This window comes from Ursus maritimus, unplaced genomic scaffold (genome assembly GCF_017311325.1).
Source record: "Ursus maritimus isolate PB19 unplaced genomic scaffold, ASM1731132v1 scaffold_19, whole genome shotgun sequence".
In the NCBI taxonomy this organism is placed as follows: Eukaryota; Metazoa; Chordata; class Mammalia; order Carnivora; family Ursidae; genus Ursus; species Ursus maritimus.
In genome coordinates this window covers 22,632,767-22,644,238 of record NW_024424341.1, presented here as the reverse complement: position 1 = coordinate 22,644,238, position 11,472 = coordinate 22,632,767, and the positions used below count along the sequence as shown (strand labels likewise).

General features: G+C 51.6%; 1 protein-coding gene across 2 annotated transcripts in view; it reads left to right on the top strand.

Annotated features, from left to right (window-relative positions):
- The first annotated feature begins 10,979 nt into the window (after positions 1-10,979).
- ZDHHC1 (zinc finger DHHC-type containing 1) overlaps positions 10,980-11,472 on the top strand; it is a 19,893-nt gene continuing 19,400 nt past the window's right edge. The window contains exon 1 of one of the 2 annotated variants that reach the window (XM_040633449.1): positions 10,980-11,201. The gene's annotated coding sequence lies outside the window, so the exon portion shown is untranslated. The remainder of the gene's footprint in view (positions 11,202-11,472) is intronic. The other variant, XM_040633448.1, reaches the window with a different exon arrangement.

The following is an 11,472-nucleotide window of genomic DNA, read 5'->3' as shown; positions in this document are numbered from 1 at the left end:
CTGCGGTCACAAAACCGGCTTGTGGCGGGGGCTGGGGGGAGCAAGATGACTGCCCAGGTTCTTGGGAGTCTCTTGCCCCGCCTTCCTCCTTCCCTCCAGGGCCCAGTCCTGGGGATGCACCAACCCCACCTCCTTCTGCCACACAAGTGTACGTGTGTGGGAGTGCAGGTGTGTGTGTGTGTGTGTGTGTGTGTGTGTGTGTGTGACCGGGGCAGGGGCTCACAGAAAGTGTCTAGGCCTCCCATTACCTCCAGCCCACCCTCAGACAGATACTCCTAGAGCCAGGCCAATGGGGACGCCTGGAGTCAGTGAGGGCAGCCTCTAGGACAAGGTGATCAGTGCCCTACTCCCATGATTCCACAGGGTATAAAATAAGTGATGTGAGTGTGGGTGCATTTCCCTGCCTGTATATATGAAGATCTGTGTTTGTGTGTGGCCCAGCGGCCCCCCATCCTGTCCACCCCCGTGTCTGGCACCCTGTATTTGGCATCCATGCTAGGGCTCTGCCAGGCACTAGGAGTTGGTGCCAGCACCTGGCTGACAGGCCCTATTCTGAGGGCAGTAGGTGCAGCCCATGGCAGAAGGAGTCCTTGCTTCCTGTGGGCCTCTGGACCTTGCCCACTGCCTCATCTATGCCCCAACTAGGTCCTGGGAGGTCATGATCCCTCCCAGCCCTGTGCCCAATCTCTATTTTAGGTGCTCAGGCTCTGTGCCAGGGCTTGGAGGCAATGCCTCCTCCAAAGTCTTCTCTGCCACCCAGGCATGGCTCCCTGGTGGGCCAGGGGACCCTCGGGAAAGGGGCTGGGAGACATTTAGTAAGGGAGGCTCTGGGTGGAGGGCGCAGCTCCTGTCCAGAGGCACTTCTGTGCCTTCATGTATTCCTCCTCTTACGAGCACAGATGGCAGGCTAGCCCTGGCCCTGGGAGTTAGGACTTCCCTAAGAAGGACATGTGTGCCTACCTTGAGTACATGACCTTGTGTACCCATTTGTGCCAGTATTTGCAAACACTTGTGTCCATGACCGGTGCCATGACCCAGCATGTGCGTGAGTGCATCTGTGCGTGTTGTGTGTGCTTCTGGCGACTCTCCCTTGGTCTGGGTCATCCTTTGGAAACTCAGGGAAACATTCCTTTTCTAAAACCTGCTGACTCCTATTGCCCTGCATCTATGGCCCAGGCTCACAGGCAGGCACAGCAACCTTGGCCTGGCTTGCTGACCTGAGCTGTAGACCCTGGATTTGTGGGAGCCACCCCCCCCCCTCTGTCACCCTACTGAAAGTCTGGCTATGTTTTCTCCTGCCTCAGCCTATTAAGGGCTTCCCTTTGGAGCTGGAGAGGGGGTATAAAGGAGGAGGTGGGGTGGGGGTCCCAGGCAGTCTTCAAGGTCAAGGCCACACAGGTAGTCCTAGCACTTGCCTGAACTGGAATCGAAACTAGGGGAAGTGGAAGTGGGACAGCAAGGTGAGAACAGAGACTGAGAAGCAGAATCCTACACTGTCCTGAGAAGGAACCATGAAGGATCCTGACTTACTGGGAAGCCCATGGTGGGGAGAAAGACTTGCCGAGAGGGGGTATAGGGAATTGCCTTCGGCTGCAGAGTATAGGATGGCTAGGATGGGGAGGGGGTGTTTCCAGCTCATCTTCTGGGATGCTCTGCCACCTCGGACAGAACTATTAGTGTTGTGTGATTTGGATCTTGTGGGACTGGATGATCTGTCACATTTTTATATGCGCCCACCCAGCCCACCCCAATTCGTCCTACTTCCAAGGCCAGGAGGCCAGGCCTCCTTCCTAGGGTCTCTGCTGCAGCCCCCTGCAGCCCCCTGCAGCAGCTGAACCCTTAGCCCTCATCAGGTGGAGACGTCCTGGAAGTAGAAAGAAGGTGGTTCAGGCAGTCATGGCTGGGAGGGGCTGGCCCAACCCTGTCTGAGGCCTGGTGCCAGCTTGTGCCTGCCCAGGGGCAGAGAACCAGCCTCTGCCAGAACCAGGAGTCTGGGCTGGCAGGGGCCTCCAGGGAAGAGAAGGGAAGGGGGGCAGAGGGCAGGAGCCCTGGCAGATAAGGCAGGGCTTGGCAGGGGCAAAGGAATGAAGGGCAACCAGAAGGATCAGAGCCCCCTAGTCACCCCACCCCTAAGCCTTCAGTCCATTGTCTCTCTTAGTCCTCAGTCTGACACACCCGTCACTGTGCCCCCCACCCACCGTGGTCTCTCCTCCCCCTTGGTCAGAAATCTGGTGAGCCAAACCTTAGCTTGCCCCAGGCTCTAGAGGGTCACGGGTTGGTGGGGGCTGGCTCCAGTCCGCTCCAGCAGAGTCTGGCAGCTCACTGGCACCATCTGCTGGCCTTTCTGGAAGGGCGCGGCTCTGAAAGGGATAGAGTGAAGGTGACTGCTGGATTTGAGGATGAGGGGAGCAGAAGCAGGTGTGGGGTGCCGTCGCAGTCCAAGAGTTCACCCTCTGTCCCCTGGCCACACTGGGGTTCCTGGAGCCAAGACTCTCTTGTCATTTCTTCCTCCCTCCGTGGTGCAGCTCAGAGGCAGCAAAGTCCCAAGGAGGCCCTGCCTTGCCCTCTGCTCCCTCCTGGCACCCCACCACCCCTCCCTCCCGTGGAAGAGAGGCCAGTCTTCCTGCCAATGGCCAGTACCCCCACTGAAGTCCCAGACCCCATCCCTCCCCATCCTCAACGATAGTAAACTTTTATTGAGTTTCTACTGTGTGCCAGGCCCTGTGCTGGGTGCCCTAGGTTCATAGAAACAACTGGCCTCTCCTATGGGTAGCCGATAGACAACTTCCTTCACCTCAATCCCATACCACAACCCTCCAGCACTGTTCTTGTGCTCCCCCCTTCTTAACCACATTTCTTCATAACCGTCCACAATCACCAACTCCACTGTCCCCCCAGCCCCACTCTAGCTCTGCATGGCTCCCCCTCCTGACCTCATCAAAGGCCACCAGAGAATGACACCCCAGTCCCCAAATAGCGTAGACACATCTCTGCTCAGGCGTACTTGAGCCCAAAGTCTGCGATATTGAGAACTGTGTTAATGCAGGAGCACGTTTGCCACATGTGGCCTCTTAAACTTCATTCTGAGGGCAAAGGAGAGCTGGGAGTGGTCTGGAGCAAATGAGATACCTGTCCCAATTGCCAGGAAATGGATTTAGGGATGGGGGAAGAGTGGAGGCTGGAAGTCCTGTTGCTGCATCCAGACAAGGGACAGAAGCAGAGGTGTGTTTTGGGCTAACGGAGCCCAAGATGCTCGTGGATGTGCAAGGGCCGAGCCCAGAGGCACCCAGATACCCACGGTCTGCAGCACATCACTCACATGGCACAGGAGCCCAGGAGATTGCCGACTCACCTTCGTGTGCCCTGGGCATGAAGTGAAATCCCTCTATTTTCAGAGGTACCCCATCTAGGCTGTGCATCTGGAAATCAGGCCCTCTGGCCAGCAGGGAGAGGGGATGGTGAGGCAGGGGAAGCGGGGGGTCATCACTTGCATTTTCAAACTGTCTTTCGCCCTCCTCAGAACTTTTCTTTTGCCCCCAGGATTGAAGGCAGATATTTGGTTGGGAATTAGGGCCCTCGAGTTTGGGAAACACTACGAGAATGTGTTCTGAAGCATTTTCTGGACCAGTCCTGGGGGGCAGGGGGGGGGTGAGGCAAGCCCCAGTTGAGAACACTTGCCAGGAGAGCTTGGCTGACTCCAGGTGAAACCAGCTGTCTCCGATCCAGCAGTGCGGTTTTGAGTCGTTCCTAACCTTCTGCCACATCTCCTGCGCGTGTGTTGTGTGCCAGTCCTCGTGTGCGGTTTGCTTGTCCTTTATTTACTATCCTCATATCGTCCCTGGGAAGCAGGTGCTATACATGAGAAAACAAACCCAGGGGCAGCTGATGGCTCAGTCAGTTCAGTGACCGGCTCCTGGTTTCTGCTCGGGTCATGATCTCAGGGTCCTGGGATCCAGCCTCAGGTGGGGCTCAATGGTCAGCGCAGAGTCTCCTTGTCCCTCTCCCTTCTGCTCTTTCTCTCTCTCTAAAATAATAAATAGACAAAATCTTAAAAAAAAAAAAAGAAAGAAGAAAGAAAGAAAACAAATCTAGAGAGGTTATAGGTTATGAGGTGCTGTAGGTCACACATCCATCCAGACGCTATGCTCCCAACCATCTGGTCACACTGCCCCCTGGCCTTCAGCCTAGGGAGTCGGCAATACCCAGGTGAAAGACTATCAACCTTTTTTTATTTGCTTCTAGGTCAGAAACATGTCTCCCAACGGTAGAATTAAGGCAAGTTGTTAAAACTAATTTCAAGACTTGCTTCTTTACAGCTTCTATCACCCCTGATTTAGGCCTATTTTTTTTCTTTTTTGGCAGAACAATTGCAAAAGATACAAAAATTAGTTGCTGTTGGCTAGCTGGTTTAATTCATTTGCATATATAAAATTCAGCCCCACCCTTGGTGGCTAACACCCTCCCTGGGGAAGCTGTGGCTGTTTTCTGATTGCTGGTGGGGAGGCCTGTGTGCGTTGCTTTTTAAATAAACTGAAACCAGATGGAGGGGGGTTTTGTTCACAGCCTTGCCTACAATTTTCTCCAGCAAATTCCTTGAAAAGCCAACCACCTATGAGTGGTGCCTGTTCTCCTAGGAGGTCTCTCACCGCTGGTATGCAAATGGCAAGCTGGGTTGGGATTTCTGAAAGTGAAACAGAAGGGGGGACAAAAGAAGCTTCTTGGGGCAGGGGCTTTCTGGAATGCAGGGTCATCTACTTGTGGAGTCCAGATTTTTAGGTCTGTGCTTAGAGTTTGTGTCCTCATTCTCCCCTTCTCCCTGGAGTTGGGGGTTGGGCTGGGGAGGTGGAGTCTAAGGCTGGGTTTGAGTCAGAATCACCTGGACCCATCACTTGGTGAAAATATGGATTCCAGACCCCCACCCCCACCCCATACATATCCCATTTGTACTGCTAACTGCTGGTATGAGAACCCAACTCTTCAGATGGGTTGATTTTTGAGTCAGTGGAGGGTGTTTTAACCCCTGAAAGGGGCCCAAGCCATTCTGGCTTCCATCCTGGGAAGACCAGTTGCTCAAGGTGGTTATCGAAATATTTTTAACCACCAGCCAGGTCTAGGGCTTTTGTAATGTCCCTCGAGCACCTCGTTAAGCGATTCCTTGTTCAGAGAGATGAAGCAAATGCACCCACTGGTCCCGGTGTCAGGAGGTTAGCATTTTTCTTTGGAATGTGAATTGGGTATTGTCATAGTGAGGTATGACCTAGTCCCCGGGCAGGGGATAACACTTCTTTCCTAGCTCCAACCTTCATTCCTAGCTCAGAACACTGTTCTTTTGGATTCCGAGGCTTTTCAGATAATTGTGTCAGGTTACATAAGGTTTCGAGATATGAACACTCAAAGGAAATTCCGCTGGGAACAGGCCTGAGAGGTTCCGGCACATAATTTGCTTTCAAGTATTCCAGGAAAAATTCAGGTGTCTCAGGCCTGCACATTTCTGAAATAAAGTAAGAACACCAGCAGCTTTGCATGCGTGTACCATTCCCCATAGAAGTGAGCGAGCAAAGACAGAGATTTCATGCGAGATGGAAATACCCCTCCCTGGGGAGCAAGGCCAAGGCGGGGAGGTCATTTACAAAGAGGACAGTTTTGACCAGGCTGCCACAGACATTCTCACCAGCACAAAATACCCTTTACCACCCCCCCCATCTTCCCCCTGCGTCTTAGGTAACACATGGTAGATACAAGCCTTCAGTTTTCCAAGAAACATAAAATAAAAACTGAATTACTGGCAGAGAAGCTTTAAAATCTTTAGTTCCTTGGACTCTGTGGGCACATTTTTCACACACCATGATTTTTATTACATTTGCCTCCAAGGGACGGCCCTGCAGCAGCTCTGTTGCATAAGGCGCTGTTTCCAAACACCTTGTCCCCAACTAAAGACACAGAATAAGTTTTATCGCGGTCCGAGAGAGTTCTGGAGGGGTGACATCGTGTTCCAAGCTGCACTGGTTATAGTCAACAGTGGGAAAGCGGCCAGAATCTTCTCACCAAGGAAGCTGAGAGAATATTCTAAATACCAAGCAGTACTTCTTTCTTAAAACACAAAGGGGTCATAAAAACCATTTAACAAGGAAAAATTAATGGGAGGAAAATGTCCTGAGTGTAGCAAATAAAAAAAATCTTTACAAGGCATATGGAAAAAAATAGATTTACTATGTTGAAGGGACGATAACATAGGAAAGTCAATTTTTACACCAAAAATAATTCAACAAGTATCATTTACTTTACATAAGGCTTCACAAAAGAATTCCCATAAGAAGTACTATCTTTTCATTTATTCCTTCCACCTTTCTTCCCTCCCTTCCTTCCTTTCTTCAGCAAACATCTATTGAGTGCTTCCTGTGTTCCAGGCTCTGTACTAAAGGTGCTAGATAAACATCATTCCCCCCCGTGTGGTCTGTCCGGCTGGCTGGAGGGACAGCCCCTAATCAGATCACTACACAATCCAGCAGCCACTGACAGCAGAAACCAGAGTCCCATGGTGCTATGGGAGTAACAGTCTCTTCTATTCTGAGGGTCAGGGAAAGCTTGCCCAGAGGAAGTGGGCAGCAGCATCAGTGCAAAAGGCCCTAGTATGACTGCAAGCCTGGTCCTTCGAGGAAAGGGAGGCCATTAGGCTGCAGGAATTAACCGGAGCCAGGGGGCATGGGAGGTCTTGGAGGCCACTGTGAGGAGGAGGTTTTGATTCTAATTTCATGGTATATTGAAATATTGCTCCCTCGGGAGCAGGGAGAGTCATGATGCTTGTAAGCAGGAAGTAATATAATCAGTTTGGCTTTAAAAAAATTTTGTTTTTTGGACAGCCACAAGTTGTGAAGAAAATGGACGGATGGGGTTGCGGAGCCCACAGTGGAAGCAGAAAGACCAGTCAGGAGGCCACTGAGCTCACTGGGGCAAGAAATGCTGGTGGACGTGGGGATGAGCCAAGTGAATGGGCCGATTCATCCCAGGGTTCATTGGAAAGGGTACTGTGACCCAGACAAAGTGGACCCAGAGAATAAGAGCTGTGACTGACCACATCCCACCCGGGCTAATTTGACAATTAAAATTTAATTTCAGTAGCTGATGAAATGTCATCTTCCTGACAGGAAGACAAGCAAGGCCTAGATGAGACGTATGGATGTCTACCACCAGCTCTGTATGCTTTATGACCGTGAGCACATTTCCAGTCCTCATCACCCTCGTGCAGTAGCTATTGTTACTTTCATGTCACAAAAATGAGCAAATTGAGATTCACAGATGTTAAGGAGTTTGCCCAGCTGGTGATAGCAGAGCTGGGATTGAAAGTGGTAAACTACTGACCTGCCCTGGGACGAGTGACAAGTCTTAGGGGGCCCAGGCACACAATGGCTCTAATTGAGGATGGGCTGCTTGGGCACAGGGCATGTTGAGCTGCGCTTGCCCGCCCCAGAGGTCTCTTCTGGTGGTTCCAGGAGTCATGAAAGCCAGCGCAGAATCTTTACACATGCGTGTGCAAGCCCTTACACCACAAAGGGGCCTTTTCTCCCCCTGGCCTGGGCTCTTCCACTCTTGGCCGACCTACTTTGTGTGTCAGGGCCAGCTACTCCTGCCCGAGGGGCTGACTTCTGTCCCAGAAAAATGGGCCTCACACATTTTCATAGAAATTGGCCAAAACGGGAGCAGGAGGAGCTAACACAACACTCCAAGTAAAGGGAACCTTGGGGGAAAAGGCCTGGGGGTGGTGTGGGTCCCAGGAGCCACATAATTCCCAGAGGACAGGGATGGGCAGGGGGACAGGAACTTGTCGAGCAGGCCCTCTAGCCATGCTTTGGTGTTTCAATTTATCCTAAATGCAAGAGGGAGCCCTGGAAGTATCTGACGCAGAAGACTGATAAGATGGTGTTTTCATGTTGAGAAGGTTTTTCTGCCATTTTCTCTGCCCTGGGAGCAGGCAATGGGTTGCCTTCTTCAGTAGGTGAGGGCCTGAGTGGTGCCAGATTCTGGATTGGGGACCACACTATGTTGACAGACTCAGGAAGAATATGATCAACTGCCTGTGTTTTTAAAAAGCAAGTTTGACCAGGGGTGCCTGACTGACTCAGTCAGTAGAGCATGGCCTCTTGATCTCGATGTCATAAGTTCAAGCCCCACAATGGGTGTGGAGCTTAATAAAAGTAAATAAATAAATAAAATAAAAGGCAAATTTGGCCAGAGGGAGTCCTTTTCTCAGAGAGCCAGGCTTGGAATCACTCGGACAGACACTGAGGGAATGTGAGCTGCCACTTGGATTTTTGTTTCAAACGAGACCAGCTTTAATTCATTATATATATGTGTGTGTATTTAACCCTCTTTGAAACCCACTATATTAATTTCCTATTGCTGCAATAACCTATTGCCACACACACATTTAAAAATAATACACATTTTTTACCTTATAGTTCTGAAGGTCAGAAGTTTGAAGTGGGTCTTACTGGGCTAAAGTCAGTAGGCTGATTCCTTTTCGAGGCTCTTGGGTACAATCTCTTTCCTTGCCTTTTCCAGCTGCTAGAGGCTGTCTGCATTCCTCAGCTCCTGGCTTCTTCCTCCACCTTCAAAGCCAGGAGCGCAGTGTTGTCATATCTCTTTGACCTTTGCTTTCACCATCACATCACCTTCTCTCATTCTGACCCTCGGGCCTCCCTCTTATAAGGGCCCTGTGACTACAGTGAGCCCATCTGAAAAATCCAGGATAATCTCCCCCATTTTAAACTCCTTAATTTAATCAAAGTCCCTTTTGCCTTATAAAGTGACATATTCACAGGCGTCAGAGATTAGGATGTGGATGTCTTTGGGAGGCCATTATTCAGACTACAACCCACTTCGACAAATAAAGAGAAAGAGGGCACCTGGCTGGCTCAGTCAGTAGTGTGTGACTCTTGATCTTGGGGTTGTAAGTTTGAGCCCCATGTTGGGTGTAGAGATTACTTAAAAATAAAACCTTATAAAAAAATAAAGAGAAAGAACGATAAGCCCGGCTGCTGGGAGAAGAATGACTGGAAGTAGGTAGGCAGATGTTAGACAAGAGGCTGAGGCAGAATCAGCAAGGAAGATGCTGGTTGTGTGGACTGGAGTGGAGTGGGAGGAACTGACACTGGACATGCTTCAGAAGGAGGACTGCCTGGTCTTGGGGACTACCTGGGTTAGATGGGCAAGGACCAGGAGGACACTGGGTAGTTAGTAGTGCCCATTGGAGGGCTTGAGGGGAGGAACAGGTTTGTGGCAAAGACAGAGAGGGCATATAGGGATGTGTTGTTGCATTTAGATACCCATGGAACATCAAGGAGAGGTGCCTGGGAGGCAGGTGGACCCAGGGCCTAGATGGCTGTGATTCCCTCCCCGTCCTGTGGGCATAAATGGGCTCATCCTCTAAATTGATTTCTGGGTCATCATCTCTGTTGGACCCTAAAGTTCTTCAATTCCAGATAAGAGTCATCTTGATTGACATCTTAACAAGAGAAATCATATTGTGTTTCTGAGGCCAGAGTAGCAGTGATATTTATTCCACATCGAGTTTGAGTTTATCAGGCCTGGAAACAAGAATTTGTATGGTAGAGAGATTAAATCACTTGCACAACTGGTTTTTGACAGAGCAGGAGCTGTTACGTTGCTTTTATTGTATGCATGTGGCTCATACATTTTAGGCATAGGGATGCTTTCTGCCCAGCCTGTTCTGAGCAGGTAGCCAGCCAGCTGCTCACCATTTTAGGGCCTTGGAGATATGGATAGGACAGCTGGCAGAAGACAAAATTTCTTCCTGGTTTTTTGTTTTTGTTTTGTTTTTTTTTTGAGAAAGCCTGAGCTCATGGGAGAGTCCATTTCCAGTGTACCCTGGCTTTCAGGGAAGTCAGGTCCAGCAGGGTGGTCCCTAAAGCAGGAAAAGGGAAGAAAGTCTTCGGGCTCTGGGATCCAGGAAGCAGGCATCTGTCCCTAGCAATCTTTTCTTTTTTTTTTTCTTTTCTTTTCTTTTTTTTAAGGATTTATTTATTTTTTTTTTAAGAGAGAGAGAGAGGAGAGGCAGAGAGAATCTTTAGCAGACTCCCTGCTGAGCACAGGGCCCAATGTGGGCCTTGATCCCAAGACCCTGAGATCATGATCTGAGCTCAAATCAAGAGTCAGTGGCTTAACTGACTGAGCCACCCAGGCACCCCTGTCCCTGGCAATCTTGGGGCAGTGGGCATGGCCTCCCAGAGCCCAAACCTGAAAGTCCTGTGATTGGGACAATGGTTGTGCCCTCAATACCAGAGAGGACCCTTGACTTCTCAGGCTGCTGCTGCAGGAGATCTGAGACCTTGGAATAACCTGGTTAAGAGGAGCCCAGTGGAGACCAAGACTGCATTTCCTACCAGCCTGGAGGGTGGGGGCTCCCAGTAGGATTTATACTTGATTTAAAGAAATATAAAAAGGAGATATTTTGTGCTATATATTTTGCTCTTACACTTCACACTTTACATTATGGGGAAACCTGCATACTTACTTGGGTATTTGTCTGTATCTGTCTTTCCCTTAGCCTGTAATCTCCCTGAGGGGCAGGGATCTCATGAGTGCTCCCCATGGAATGTCCAGTGCCCAGCACATACTCGCAAAGTGTGCAGGCTGACCGGGGTTCTCCCTGAGAGTGGTGGTCTCCGGAGAAACTGAAGGGGGTCGCGTTTGGGACAAGTTAGGATTTCGAGAAGATAGCTGTGGAGTGGGGCGGAGGGAGAGTGGGTTGTCGAGGACAAAAGTTGAAAGGGAATGGGGAGAGGGGTCGGCTGGGGTTCCAGGGGTCCCTGGTGAGCCCCGCCCCGAGCCTCGATGCCCGCGCTAAGTGACGCAGCGCGGTTTGGCCGCTGTGGGGCGCCGTAGCCCGCGCCGTTGCCAGGGGAACGGGCCCGGCGCCTGAAGAGTTCCAGCCCGCCTCGGCCTGGCCGGGCCGTACCGCTAGCCTGCTCCAGCAGAATCCCGAGGACTTGCGGGCCGAGCCTCCGTCGCGCGGCCCGGGATGGGGCCCCGCCCCGGGCTGAGCCGCCGCCTGGTCCCGGGAATCGTCTCCGCTGCGAGGGTCTGAAGTGCTGCCGCCCTGGAGGGTGGACGGCCAGGCGCGGGTGCTGAACCACTGAGTGACCTTGGCAGGACCGATCTGGCTCGGTCGCCGCCACGCGCAGGTGAGAAGCCCCCATCGCGGTCCTCACCTGGAAACCTGGCCTGAGCCACGGGGTTGTGGCTGTCCCCCGGCTTGGCCGTGCTCTGCGCTCACCTCGGCCAGGAGCCAGCGGCCTGGGCTCCAGGGACCGGGCAGAGCGCGGCGCTTCCTTCTAGCATTCATCAGGTTCACAAATCTGCGTTGAGCGCCTACTGTGTGGCAGGCGCGGGGCCACGGAGGACTCCAAGAAACGGCGCGAGCTCCAGAACCTACGGAGTATTAAGGGGGGGGGG